Genomic DNA, 11652 nt, shown 5'->3' with positions numbered 1-11652 from the left:
GCCCTTGAAGTGCAATAGGGAAAGGATGGCTTTGCACAATAAATGATGCAAGATCAGTTAACTCTCCATATGGGAAAAAATGTATCGAGTCCTAATTCAAAACATTCACAAATATCAGTTTCAGCTGTATTATAGGTCTATATGTGAAAGGTAAAATAATGTATTTAGAAGAAAATAGAATATATCATTATGACCTGAGGATAGGCAAAATATCTTAAACACCATAAAAAACTGCTTCCCTTAAAAAAGAAACTTCTGCCCATAAGACACAAAGAGAACAAAACAGCAAGCCACAACCCAGGAAAATACATACTACAATACTACATGATCCATTGATGATTGAATCCATGGATGCAGAACTGCAAATACAGAGGGCCAACTGTAAAGTTACACACAAATTTTCAACTGCGTGGGGGCCTGGTACCCCTAACCCCTGCATTGTTCAAGGATCAGCTGTATTGTAAGAGTCTAAACTGCTGTGGTTTTGTCAGAACCTAATCAACCTAGGGGAAGAGAATACCTGACTCCAGCCTCCTCTAGCCATCCTGTCCCACCTAAGGGGTGAAAAAAAACCCTGAGAAGCACATGTGGAGTTCACAGCCCAGGGACACAAGCTCAAAAAAACCAGGACCTAATCATGGGACTATAGAATATTTTCTTCCTCCCACACATTACCACCACATCACTAAAGGCCTATTTAAATAGCACAGTTTCTTTCACCCAGTACATCATGGCTGGCTTTCAACAAAAATTTACAAGGCATACTAAAAGGCAAAAAAAAGAAAAAGAAAAAAAAAAAAAAAAGAAGTTTGAAGAGACACAACAAACAAGCACAAGAACCAGACTCAGGTATGGCAGGAATGTTGGAATTATCAGACTAGGAATTTAAAATAACTATGACTAATATGCTAAAGGCACTAATGGGAAAAAAGACAGTATGCAAGAACAGATGGATAATGTTAGCAGAGAGATAGAAATTCTAAGAAAGAATAAAAATAAACACTAGAGATCAAAAACCCTATAACAGAAGTGATGAATGCCTTTGATAGTCTCATTAGTAGATGGGGCATGGCTGAAGAAAGATTATCTGAACTTGAGTATATGTCAATAGAAACTTCCAAAATTGAAAAGCAAAGAGAAAAAAAAAAAAAACAAAACCAGAACAGAATATCCAAGAACTGTGGAATAACTACAAAAGGTATAACCCACGTGCAGTGGGAATACCAGAAGAAGGAGAAAAAAAGACAGAAATAGAAATAATATTAGAGGCATGAATGAGTGAAAAATTCTCCAAATTATTGTCAGACACCAAACTACAGATCCAAGTTCAGATAACACCAAGCAGGATAAGTGACAAAACAGAACCACAAAAAACAAACAAACAAAAAGACACCTAGGCATATTCAAACAGCAAAAAAACCAAAGATAAAAAAGAAAAAAATCTTGAAAAAATGTTTGAGGAAAAAACAGCTTACCTACAGAGGATACCTTTGATTTCTCCTCAGAAACCATGCAAGCAGGATGAGAGTGGAATGAAATATTTAAAATGTTGAAAGGAAATCAAAACACCAACCTAGAATTCTGTACTCTGCAAAACTATCATTCAAAAGTGAAAGAGAAATAAAGACTTTCTCAGATAAACGAAAATTGGGGAAATTTCTTGCCAGTAGTTTTGACTTGCAAGAAATGTTAAAAGAAATTCTTCATAAAGAAAGAAAATGATATGGGTCAGAAATTCAAATATACATAAAGTAAGGAAGAGAATTAGAGAAGGAATAAGTAAAGGTAAAGCAAAAGTTTTCATTTTTCTTATTCTGAGTTGATCTAACAGATAATACCTGTTCAAAATAAAAACAGCAACAATATATTCAATGTTTATAGCTTATGTGCAAATGAGATGAATGGACACAACACAAGGAAAGAATTTGGAATGCTTGGTTAATATAAGGAACTTGCACTACTCATGAAGTAGTACAGTTGTTATTTAAAAGCAGACTGGGATTAGTTATAAATGTATATCGCAAACTCTAGGGCAACCAGTAAAAGAATTTTTAAAAGATGTATAATTAATATGTTAAGAAAAAAGAGAAAATGGAATCATATAAAATGCTCAATTAAAACTACCAAAGGTAGAAAAAAAGTGGAAAACAAAAATAAGAACAAAGAACAAGGGCAATGACTAGAAAACTGTAACAATAATGGTATCGATTGAACTACATTGATGATCACTTTACACAACAATGATCTAAGTACACCAATTAAAAGACAGATTAACAGAATGGATCAAAACAAAAGACCCAGCTATAGGTTGTCTACAAGAAACCCACTTATATAAAGACATATATAGGTTAAAAGTAAAGTGATGGAGAAAGATATACCATGTTAACACTAACTGAAATAAAGTTGGAGTAGCTGTATTAATTTCAGAAAGAGTAGACTTCAGAGCAAGGAAAATTATCAGGGATAAAGAGGGGCATTACCTAATGATAAAGGGATCAATTCTCCAAGAAGATATAACAATCTTTAACATGTACATACCTATAACAGAGTACCAAAATACATCACACAAAAAGTGATAGAATGGTACAGGGAAATAGATGGCTACTATTATAATTGGAAACTTCAACCCTTCTCTGTTAGTGACAGGCAAATCTAGCAGACAGAAACTCAATAAGGACATAGTTGAACTCAACAGCACCATGAATTAACTGGATATAACTGACATCTATAGAATATTCATCCAAAAATAGCAGAATACACATTCTTCTCAAGCTTACATGGAACACTCATCAGGGTAGAAAGAATGAAATTGTACAATCTATGTTCCCAGACCAAAACCAGAAATAAATCAGAAATGAATAACAGAAAGATAGCCAAAAAAATCTTTTTAAAATGAGGAGACTAAACAACAAACTTCTAAATAACACATGGGTCAAAGAAGAAATCTCAGGAGAAATTTTAAAATGTTTTGAACTAAATGAAAATTAAAGTATAACAACTAAATTTTGTAGGATGCAGCAAAAGCAATGTTTAGAAAGAAATTTATAGCACTGAACGCATATATTAGAAAAGAAGAAAAGTCTAAAATCAATAATCCAAGTGTTCACCTTTGGAAACTAGAAAAAGAAGGACAAAATAAATCCAAAGTAAGTAGAAGAAAAGAAATAATAAACAGAAATCAATGAAGTTAAAAAAAGAAATTAATAGAAAAAATTAATGAAACCCAAAACTTGTTCTTTGAAATGATCAATAAGATCAATAAGCCTCTAGCCTAGTTAACTAAGAAAAAAAAGAGAAAAAACACAAATTACTAATATCAAAACCAAGGAGTGGACATCACTATAGATCCCATGGACATTAAAGAAATAACAAAGGAATACTATGAACAACTCTGTGTCCACAAAGTTGATAACCTGAACGAAATGGACCAATTTTTTGAAAGACGCCATCTGCCAAAATTCACACAAGAAGAAACAGACAATCTCAATAAGGCTATATCTATCTAAAAATTGAATCAAAGATTAATAACCTTCCAAAACAAAAAACATCAGACTCAGATGGTTTCTGAGTCTGATGAAACTCAGAAAGTTTTTCACTGGTGAAAAACTTAAGGAAGAAATTGTACCAATTCTGTACAATTTTTTCTGGAAGATAGAATCAGAGAAAATATTTTCTCATTCTACAAGGCCAGCATTGCCTTAATACCAAAATCAAAGACATTACAGGAAAAGAAAACTATAGACCAATATCTCTCATGAACTTAGATGCAAAAATTCTCAATAAAATATCAGCAAATCAAATCTGACAATGTATAAAAAGAATTATATATCGTGATCAAGTAGGATTTATTCCAGATATATGAAGCTGGTTCAGCATCCAGAAATCAATTAACATAATCCATCACATCAACAGACTATAGAAGAAAAATCACAAGATTATATCAATAGATGCAGAAAAAGTATTTGACAGAATCCAACACCATTCATGATAAAAACTCTCAGCAAGCTAGAAATAGAGGGGAACTTCCTCAACCTGACAAAAAAATCTACAAACAACCTACAGCTAACATCATATTCAGTGGTGAGAAAACAGAAGTTTTCCCACTAAGATCAGGAACAGGGCAAAGATGTTCCCTCTCACCACTCCATTTCAGCATTGTACTGGAATTCCCAGTTAATGCATTAAGACAGGAAAAGGAAGTAAAGGTGTACAGATTCAGAAGAAAGAATGAGACTATCTGTTCACAGATGACTTGATTGTTTATATAGAAAATCCAAAAGAATTGATAAAAAATACTCCTAGAACTAATAAGCAATTACAGCAAGGTTTTAGGATACACAGTTAATATATAAAAGTTGATTGCTTTGCTTATACCAGCAATGAACAAGTGGAATTTGAAATTAAAAACCCAACACTATTTACATTAGTATCCCCCAAAATGAAATATAATATGTAGGTATAAATCTAACTAAATATGTAGAAGATCTATATGAGGAAAACACTAAAACTCTCATGAACAAAATCAAAGAACTAAATAAATAAAGGGCTATTCCATGTTCATGGATAGAAGGACTCAATATTGTCAAGATGTCAGTTCTTCCCAACTTAATCTTTAGAGTCAATGCAATCCCAATCAAAATTATAGCAAGTTATTTGGTGGATATCAACAAACTCTTTCTAAAGTTTATATGGAGGCAAAAGAACCAGAATAACCAACACAATACTGAAGGACAACAAAGTTGGAGGATTGACACTACACAGTCTCAAGACTTACTATGTTAAGGCAATCAAGACAGTATGGTACTGTTGAAAGAATAGACAAATAGGTCAATGGAACAGAATAGAAAGCCTAGAAGTAGACCCACACAACAATAGCCAACTGGTCTTTGACAAAGGAACAAAGGCAATACAATGGAGAAAAGATAATCTTTTTAAATAAATGGTGCTAGCACAACAGGACATCCACATACAATAAATTAATATAAACACAGACATTACACCCTTCCCAAAAATTAACTCAAAATGCATCATAGTCCTACATGTAAAATGCAAAACTGTAAAACTCCTAGAAGATAACATAGGAGAAAATCTAGATGACCTTAGGTCTGGTAATGACTTGGATACAACACCAAGGGCATGAGTCATGAAAGACATAATTAATAAATTGGACTTCATTAAAATTAAAAACTTCTGCTCTGCAAAAGACACTCAAAAAATGGTAAGTCAAGCCACAAATTGGGAGAAAATATTCGCAAAAGACATATCCAATAAAAAGACTGTTATCTGAAATATAAAGAGCTCTTAAAACTCAACAATAAGAAAACTAACAACCTAATTAGAAAATAGGCTAAAGATCTTAACAGATACTTCACCAAAGAAGATATACAGAATGCAAATAAGTGTATGAAAAAAATGCCCACATCATATTTCATTAGGGCAATGCAAGTTAAAACAATGAGACACCACTACACACTTACTAGAATGGTGAAAATCCAAAACTCTGAGAACAACAAATGCTGACAAGGATGTAGAACAACAATAACTCCCATTCATTGCTGGTGGGAGTGCAAAATGATACAGCAATGTAGGAGACAGTTTGGACGTTTCTTATAAAACTAAGCATACTCTTACCATACACCCCAGCAATTGTACTCATTAGTATTTGTTCAAATGAGTTGAAATTCATGTCCACACAAAAACCTGTACACGAGTTTCATTAGGTCCCATTTGTTTATTTTTGTTTTTATTTCCATTACTCTAGGAGGTGGATCAAAAAAGATCTTGCTGTGATTTATGTCAAAGAGTGTTCTTCCTATGTTTTCCTCTAAGAGGTTTATAGTGTCCAGTCTTACATTTAGGTCTCTAATCCATTTTGAGTTTATTTTTGTGTATGGTGTTAGGGAGCATTCTAATTTCATTCTTTTACATGTAGCGGTCCAGTTTTCCCAGCACCACTTATTGAAGAGACTGTCTTTTCTCCATTGTATATCCTTGCCTCCTTTGTCATAGATTAGTTGACCATAGGTGTGTGGGTCTATCTCTGGGCTTTCTATCCTGTTCCATTGATCTATATTTCTGTTTTTGTGCCAGTACCATGTTGTCTTGATTACTGTAGCTTTATAGTATAGTCTGAAGTCAGGGAGTCTGATTCCTCCAGCTCCATTTTTTTCCCTCAAGACTGCTTTGGCTATTCGGGGTCTTTTGTGTCTCCATACAAATTTTAAGATTTTTTGTTCTAGTTCTGTAAAAAATGTCATTGGTAATTTGATAGGGATTGCATTGAATCTGTAGATTGCTTTGGGTAGTATAGTCATTTTCACAATATTGATTCTTCCAATCCAAGAACATGGTATATCTCTCCATCTATTTGTGTCATCTTTAATTTCTTTCATCAGTGTCTTATAGTTTTCTGCATACAGGTCTTTTGTCTCCCTAGGTAGGTTTATTCCTAGGTATTTTATTCTTTTTGTTGCAATGGTAATGGGAGTGTTTCCTTAATTTCTCTTTCAGATTTTTCATCATTAGTGTATAGGAATGCAAGAGATTTCTGTGCATTAATTTTGTATCCGGCAACTTTACCAAATTCATTGATTAGCTCTAGTAGTTTTCTGGTGGCATCTTTAGGATTCTCTATATATAGCATCATGTCATCTGCAAACAGTTACAGTTTTACTTCTTCTTTTCCAATTTGTATTCCTTTTATTTCTTTTTCTTCTCTGATTGCTGTGGCTAGGATTTCCAAAACTATGTTGAATAATAGTGGCGAGAGTGGACATCCTTGTCTTGTTCCTGATCTTAGAGGAAATGCTTTCAGTTTTTCACCACTGAGAATGATGTTTGCTGTGGGTTTGTCATATGTGGCCTTTATTACGTTGAGGTAGGTTCCCTCTTTGCCCACTTTCTGGAGAGCTTTTTTATCATAAATGGGTGTTGAATTTTGTCAAAAGCTTTTTCTGCATCTATTGAGATGATCACATGGTTTTTATTCTTCAATTTGTTAATATGGTGTATCACATTGATTGCTTTGCATATAATGAAGAATTCTTTTTTATCCCTGAGATAAACCCCACTTGATCATGGTGTATGATCCTTTTAATGTGTTGTTGGATTCTGTTTGCTAGTATTTTGTTGAGGATTTTTGCATCTATATTCATCAGTGATATTGGTCTGTAATTTTCTTTTTTTGTAGTATCTTTGTCTGGTTTTGGTATCAGGGTGATGGTGGCCTCATAGAACGAGTTTGGGAGTGTTCCTTCCTCTGCAATTTTTTGGAAGAGTTTGAGAAGGATGGGTGTTAGCGCTTCTCTAAATGTTTGATAGAATTCACCTGTGAAGCCATCTGATCCTGGACTTTTGTTTGTTGGAAGATTTTTAATCACAGTTTCAATTTCATTACTTGTGATTGGTCTGCTCATATTTTCTATTTCTTCCTGGTTCAGTCTTGGAAGGCTATACCTTTCTAAGAATTTGTCCATTTCTTCCAGGTTGTCCATTTTATTGGCATAGAGTTGCTTGTAGTAGTCTCTTAGGATGCTTTGTATTTCTGTGGTGTCAGTTGTAATCTCTCCTTTTTCATTTCTAATTTTATTGATTTGAGTCCTCTCCCTCTTTTTCTTGATGAGTTTGGCTAATGGTTTATCAATTTAGTTTATCTTCTCAAAGAACCAGCTTTCAGTTTTATTGATCTTTGCTATTGTTTTCTTTGTTTCTATTTCATTTATTTCTGCTCTGATCTTTATGATTTCTTTCCTTCTGCTAACTTTGGGTTTTGTTTGTTCTTCCTTCTCTAGTTCCTTTAGGTGTAAGGTTAGATTGTTTATTTGAGAATTTTCTTGTTTCTTGAGGTAGGCTTGTTTTGCTATAAACTTCCCTCTTAGAACGGCTTTTGCTGCATCCCATAGGTTTTGGATCATCGTGTTTTCATTTTCATTTGTCTCTAGGTATTTTTTGATTTCCTCTTTGATTTCTTCAGTGATCTCTTGGTTATTAGTAACGTATTGTTTAGCCTCCATGTGTTTGTGTTTTTTAATGTTTTTTTCCCTGTAATTGATTTCTAATCTCATAGCATTGAGACAAAAATAAACAAATGGGACCTAGTGAAACTTAAAAGCTTTTGCAAAGCAAAGGAAACTACAAACAAGATGAAAAGACAACCCTCAGAATGGGAGAAAATATTTGCAAATGAATCAGTGGGCAAAGGATTAATCTCCCAAATATATAAACGGTTCATGCAGCTCAATATTAAAAAAAACAAACAACCCAATCCAAAAATGAGCAGAAGACCTAAATAGACATTTCTCCAAAGAAGACATACAGATGGCCAAGAAGCACATGAAAAGCTGCTCAATATCACTAATTATTAGAGAAATGCAAATCAAAACTACAATGAGGTATCACCTCACACCAGTTAGAATGGGCATCATCAGAAAATCTACAAAAAACAAATGCTGGAGAGGGTGTGGAGAAAAGGGAATCCTCTTGCACTGTTAGTGGGAACGTAAATTGCCAAAGCCACTATGGAGAACAGTATGGAAGTTCCTTAAAAAACTGAAAATAGAATTACCATATGACCCAGCAATCCCACTACTGGGCATATACCCAGAGAAAACCATAATTCAAAAAGACACATGCACCCCAATGTTCATTGCAGCACTATTTACAATAGCTAGGTCATGGAAGCAACCTAAATGCCCATTGACAGACGAATGGATAAAGAAGATGTGGTACATATATACAATGGAATATTACTCAGCCATAGAAAGAAACGAAATTGGGTCATTTGTAGAGACGTGGATGAATCTAGAGACTGTCATACAGAGTGAAGTAAGTCAGAAAGAGAAGAACAAATATCGTATATTAACGCATATATGTGGAACCTAGAAAAATGGTACAGATGAACCGGTTTTCAGGGCAGAAATTGAGACACAGATGTAGGGAACAAACTTATGGACACCAAGGGGGGAAAGTGGCGGTGGGGGGGGGGGGGGAGATGGCGGTGTGATGAATTGGGAGATTGAGATTGACATATATACACTAATATGTATAAAATGGATAACTAATAAGAACCTGTTGTATAAAAAATAAATAAAATAAAAACCAAACAAACAAAAAACCCCAAAAACCTGTACATGATGTTTATAGCAGTATAGATTCATTGACTGTAGAAACTGTACCACTCTGATGTGGAATGTTGATAGTGGGGAAGGCTAGGTGTGTGAGGGAGCAGGGAGTGTATGGGAACTCTATACATCATGCTCAATTTTGTTGTGAACCTAAAACTACTCTAAAAATTAAAGTCTAATGTTAAAAAATGATTCAACCATTTTAGAAAACTGATATACGTTTACTCATCTGTGTGTGTATGTGTGTGTGAGAGAGAGAGAGAGAGAGGAATGGAATTTTCTATGGCTCTGGTTATATACACATAAGATGTGCCTGGCTGGGCTGGCTGTACATTTCCTCTTGATGCAGCAGTTACATTCCTAGGTACTTATTTAAGGAAAATGAAACATATGTCAACACAAAGACTCACAAGTATGCTCATAATTGTTTAATGGAAAGTAACCCCAAAATGGAAATATTTTAGGAACCCACGAGTCAGAATGGGTAAAGAAACTGTGGTTTATTCATACAATGGTACAGTACTCAGCCATAAAAAAGAATGAACTACCAATATTCACAACCATCTGGAGGAATCTCAGAAACGTTTTGCTGACTGAAAAAACTACACACACACAAATATATACATATATATTTATAAATATGTAAGTAAATGCTGTGTGATTCCATTTATATAAAATTCTAAAATAAATTAATTCAAGGTGGAAAAATCAAAACAGTGATTGCTTTAGGCAGTGGGCTTAAAGGGAAAGGGCACAGAGGAATTTTCTGGAGGAATGGAAGTGTTCTATGTCTTGATATTGTGTGGATACAGAAGTGAGCAAATTTGTCAAAATTAATTGAACACCACACTTAAGATCTGTGCATTTCACTGTATATAAACTATACCTCAATAAACACAAAAATTTTTAAGAGAAAGAATATTTCATGTTTCAAGTTTCTAAAGTAGAAACGGGAAAGAAAAAAGTAAATCAGGAATAGAATCTAGATTAGCCAAATCAACAGTTTCTGCCACAGGGTCCAAACTTTTCCAGCCATCTTGAATGTTCTTCTGGGCCTATCAGAAAAATTCAAGCTATTTTCTGTAAGTGGCTGAGGGAAGGGCAGAGGAAAATTGGAAGGAAGCTAAATGTATCAGATCCACCCTGAGGTCTCATTTGCAATGTTAGTTCCACAGACTTGTGCCAGAGTATCAATGATCTGTTACTAATTCCAGCCCTAGGTTTAAAGTAAGATTATAAAGGATTAACAAATGGAAGTAGCCATTGAATGCCAAGAAATCTCAGAGGAGACAGTTGGAGGCATGTTTGCTCTCTAGGACATTCAGATGGTTTTGAGATGAATTTTTTTGGGGTAGGAATTATTCCAAATCATCCTGAATTGGTGGGGAGAATTACCCAGTACATTCATAATTAACCAATATTTCCCCTTTACTGAAATAAAGGGAGTTTAACCAGAAGGCAGATGTAGTAAGACATCATCCCATAAGGTGCATCTTTTCTAATCACTCATGTTATTTAAGTCAGATACTTCGTGTATCTTATTAAAATGTTGGAGAATTTTCACCCAACTATACTTTTTTTTTTAATGACACAGTATAGAGAGGTGGACCCTGCAGAGGTGAGGAGGTGAAAACAAGAAGCTCAAAGAGGAGGCAGACATAAGAAGGGAGGCAAGGATGTGAGGGAGGCAGTGGAGAGAGAAAGAAACCAGTCCACTGGTAACTCTTCTTGGGCATTTTCTTGGTCTCCCCTGGAGCCCTGGCTTGGCTCTCTTCAACCTCTGTTCCTACTGAGGACTGAGGACATATGACGAGGGAGGCTCTGGCCCCTTGTCCTCTTCCCCATGCTCTTTTTGGCTGCTCATCCCAGGCATGCTCCACACTAGCCCTGGGGTTCAGCTTGTTTTCTCCCCATCCTCACATCTTCTCTAAAACACTTCTCACCTCCTGCATCACTCTTGCTTCAGAGCATTAAAATGCCTCACTCACAAGATACTAATTGCTCCTCCTCCTCCAACTAGTTTCCCCACATCAATTAGGAAAGCCAAAGGTTGTCCCCTTCATCCAACTATGCCTTCAGTCCCAGCCCAATGATGCACTTATCAGTGACTTATACTTTCAAGTGCACCTACCTACCCAATACCAGTATGTACAGGGCGAGTCAAAAAGAAATGAACGTTTCCAAAAATGTATTACTCAGTAACTAGGTTTTATAAGAAGAGGTACCAAAATCAGCTGAAGGGAAAAATCAGAGTTTTTTTTTTTTTCTATAACTGTACAAACACTCAATTTTTGTCCCTCAAGGCACATGACACGCCTCAATTCTGTAGGCTAATAATTGCATCAATTAATCCCAGACCCTTTGTTGAATATTACTTTTGATAGTTGAAATGGCAGCCACAATGTTTCCCTTCATCTCCTCCAGGCTATGAGGAAGAGGTGGGACAAACACGAGGTTCTTGACTTATACCCCCTAGAAGTCACATGGAGTGACATCTGGGGACTAGGGACTGTAGTTCCAGAGGTCAATA

The sequence above is a fragment of the Eschrichtius robustus genome, chromosome 13 (genome assembly GCF_028021215.1).
Source record: "Eschrichtius robustus isolate mEscRob2 chromosome 13, mEscRob2.pri, whole genome shotgun sequence".
In the NCBI taxonomy this organism is placed as follows: Eukaryota; Metazoa; Chordata; class Mammalia; order Artiodactyla; family Eschrichtiidae; genus Eschrichtius; species Eschrichtius robustus.
The sequence above is the reverse complement of the archived record's forward strand: the minus strand, read 5'-3'. Positions refer to the sequence as shown.